A 4,226-nucleotide genomic window follows, 5' to 3' on the forward strand; every position below is an offset into this window, starting at 1 on the left:
GTAGCCGACCAAAGTGCTCTACTCGGGCCAGACTCGGACCCACGACCCGGGGTGAGAACCACAACTACTGGTCATCCTTTTGACCTCCAGGGGGCGCGGCAGAGCCTCCCCAGTCCGACGCAAGTGCCCCACTTGGGCCATACTCAGACCCACGGCCCGGGGCGAGAACCACAACTACTGGTCATCCTTTAGACCTCCAGGGGGCCCGGCACAGCCTCCCTAGACCGACACAAGTGCTCCACTTGGGCTGTACTCTGACCCAAGTCCCGGTGCGAGAACCACAACTACTGGTCATCCTTTAGACCTCCAGGGGGCCCGGCACAGCCTCCCTAGGCCGACACAAGTGCTCCACTTGGGCTATACTCTGACCCAAGTCCCGGGGCGAGAACCACAACTACTGGTCATCCTTTTGACCTCATGGTCATCCTTTAGATCTCCAGGGGGCCCGGCACAGCCTCCCTAGGCCGACACAAGTGCTCCACTTGGGCTATACTCTGACCCAAGTCCCGGGGCGAGAACCACAACTACTGGTCATCCTTTAGACCTCCAGGGGGCACGGCACACCCCCCGGTAGCCGACCAAAGTGCTCTACTCGGGCCAGACTCGGACCCACGACCCGGGGTGAGAACCACAACTACTGGTCATCCTTTAGACCTCCAGGGGGCCCGGCACAGCCTCCCTAGTCCGACACAAGTGCTCCACTTGGGCTATACTCTGACCCAAGTCCCGGGGCGAGAACCACAACTACTGGTCATCCTTTAGACCTCCAGGGGGACCGGCACAGCCTCCCTAGACCGACACAAGTGCACCACTTGGGCCATACTCTGACCCAAGTCCCGGGGCGAGAACCACAACTACTGGTCATCCTTTTGACCTCATGGTCATCCTTTAGACCTCAAGGGGGCACGGCAGAGCCTCCCTAGTCCGACACAAGTGTCCCACTTGGGCTATACTATGACCCAAGTCCCGGGGCGAGAACCACAACTACTGGTCATCCTTTAGACCTCAAGGGGGCACGGCAGAGCCTCCCTAGTCCGACACAAGTGTCCCACTTGGGCCATACTCAGACCCACGGCCCGGGGCGAGAACCACAACTACTGGTCATCCTTTAGACCTCCAGGGGGCCCGGCACAGCCTCCCTAGTCCGACGCAAGTGCTCCACTTGGGCTGTACTCTGACCCAAGTCCCGGGGCGAGAACCACAACTAATGGTCATCCTTTAGACCTCCAGGGGGCACGGCACAGCCTCCCTAGTCCGACACAAGTGCTCCACTTGGGCTATACTCTGACCCAAGTCCCGGGGCGAGAACCACAACTACTGGTCATCCTTTAGACCTCCAGGGGGCACGGCAGAGCCTCCCTAGTCCGACACAAGTGTCCCACTTGGGCTATTCTCTGACCCAAGTCCCGGGGCGAGAACCACAACTACTGGTCATCCTTTAGACCTCCAGGGGGCACGACACAGCCTCCCTAGTCCGACCCAAGTGCTCCACTTGGGCTATACTATGACCCAAGTCCCGGGGCGAGAACCACAACTACTGGTCATCCTTTAGACCTCCAGGGGGCACGGCACAGCCTCCCTAGTCCGACACAAGTGCTCCACTTGGGCTATACTCTGACCCAAGTCCCGGGGCGAGAACCACAACTACTGGTCATCCTTTAGACCTCCAGGGGGCACGGCACAGCCTCCCTAGTCCGACACAAGTGCTCCACTTGGGCTATACTCTGACCCAAGTCCCGGGGCGAGAACCACAACTACTGGTCATCCTTTTGACCTCATGGTCATCCTTTAGACCTCCAGGGGGCCCGGCACAGCCTCCCTAGGCCGACACAAGTGCTCCACTTGGGCTATACTCTGACCCAAGTCCCGGGGCGAGAACCACAACTACTGGTCATCCTTTAGACCTCCAGGGGGCACGGCACAGCCTCCCTAGTCCGACACAAGTGCTCCACTTGGGCTATACTCTGACCCAAGTCCCGGGGCGAGAACCACAACTACTGGTCATCCTTTTGACCTCATGGTCATCCTTTAGACCTCCAGGGGGCCCGGCACAGCCTCCCTAGACCGACACAAGTGCTCCACTTGGGCTGTACTCTGACCCAAGTCCCGGTGCGAGAACCACAACTACTGGTCATCCTTTAGACCTCCAGGGGGCCCGGCACAGCCTCCCTAGGCCGACACAAGTGCTCCACTTGGGCTATACTCTGACCCAAGTCCCGGGGCGAGAACCACAACTACTGGTCATCCTTTTGACCTCATGGTCATCCTTTAGATCTCCAGGGGGCCCGGCACAGCCTCCCTAGGCCGACACAAGTGCTCCACTTGGGCTATACTCTGACCCAAGTCCCGGGGCGAGAACCACAACTACTGGTCATCCTTTAGACCTCCAGGGGGCACGGCACACCCCCCGGTAGCCGACCAAAGTGCTCTACTCGGGCCAGACTCGGACCCACGACCCGGGGTGAGAACCACAACTACTGGTCATCCTTTAGACCTCCAGGGGGCCCGGCACAGCCTCCCTAGTCCGACACAAGTGCTCCACTTGGGCTATACTCTGACCCAAGTCCCGGGGCGAGAACCACAACTACTGGTCATCCTTTAGACCTCCAGGGGGACCGGCACAGCCTCCCTAGACCGACACAAGTGCACCACTTGGGCCATACTCTGACCCAAGTCCCGGGGCGAGAACCACAACTACTGGTCATCCTTTTGACCTCATGGTCATCCTTTAGACCTCAAGGGGGCACGGCAGAGCCTCCCTAGTCCGACACAAGTGTCCCACTTGGGCTATACTATGACCCAAGTCCCGGGGCGAGAACCACAACTACTGGTCATCCTTTAGACCTCAAGGGGGCACGGCAGAGCCTCCCTAGTCCGACACAAGTGTCCCACTTGGGCCATACTCAGACCCACGGCCCGGGGCGAGAACCACAACTACTGGTCATCCTTTAGACCTCCAGGGGGCCCGGCACAGCCTCCCTAGTCCGACGCAAGTGCTCCACTTGGGCTGTACTCTGACCCAAGTCCCGGGGCGAGAACCACAACTAATGGTCATCCTTTAGACCTCCAGGGGGCACGGCACAGCCTCCCTAGTCCGACACAAGTGCTCCACTTGGGCTATACTCTGACCCAAGTCCCGGGGCGAGAACCACAACTACTGGTCATCCTTTAGACCTCCAGGGGGCACGGCAGAGCCTCCCTAGTCCGACACAAGTGTCCCACTTGGGCTATTCTCTGACCCAAGTCCCGGGGCGAGAACCACAACTACTGGTCATCCTTTAGACCTCCAGGGGGCACGACACAGCCTCCCTAGTCCGACCCAAGTGCTCCACTTGGGCTATACTATGACCCAAGTCCCGGGGCGAGAACCACAACTACTGGTCATCCTTTAGACCTCCAGGGGGCACGGCACAGCCTCCCTAGTCCGACACAAGTGCTCCACTTGGGCTATACTCTGACCCAAGTCCCGGGGCGAGAACCACAACTACTGGTCATCCTTTAGACCTCCAGGGGGCACGGCACAGCCTCCCTAGTCCGACACAAGTGCTCCACTTGGGCTATACTCTGACCCAAGTCCCGGGGCGAGAACCACAACTACTGGTCATCCTTTTGACCTCATGGTCATCCTTTAGACCTCCAGGGGGCCCGGCACAGCCTCCCTAGGCCGACACAAGTGCTCCACTTGGGCTATACTCTGACCCAAGTCCCGGGGCGAGAACCACAACTACTGGTCATCCTTTAGACCTCCAGGGGGCACGGCACAGCCTCCCTAGTCCGACACAAGTGCTCCACTTCGGCTGTACTCTGACCCAAGTCCCGGGGCGAGAACCACAACTAATGGTCATCCTTTAGACCTCCATGGCAACAGGGGGATGTCAGACCCCAGCTCATCCCAGGTTGATGCCTCAATAGTAGCTTAGGGTCACGGCAGTCCCACCGTGATCCACCCTCTTGTCCTCTCTCCACAGGATGACCAGAGTGTCGTGTTTATTTTCAAAGTGTCCTCGTAGGATGACCATGAGTGCAGGAAAATTTTCAAAGTCCCTCTGTCGGATGACCATGAGTGCAGAAAAAATTTCAAAGTCCCCCCTTGGGATTACCAGACGTTCGAGATTTCGGCTGAAAAATTTTCAAAGTGCTGCCGAGAGCCTGCGCTAGTTGCTTAAGGCTTGAGGAGATCCGCCTTATGGTAAGTAAACGAAAAGTGCCTGCGCCCCTGGAGGTTT

The sequence above is a fragment of the Nothobranchius furzeri genome, unplaced genomic scaffold (genome assembly GCF_043380555.1).
Source record: "Nothobranchius furzeri strain GRZ-AD unplaced genomic scaffold, NfurGRZ-RIMD1 Scf040, whole genome shotgun sequence".
NCBI classification, from domain to species: Eukaryota; Metazoa; Chordata; class Actinopteri; order Cyprinodontiformes; family Nothobranchiidae; genus Nothobranchius; species Nothobranchius furzeri.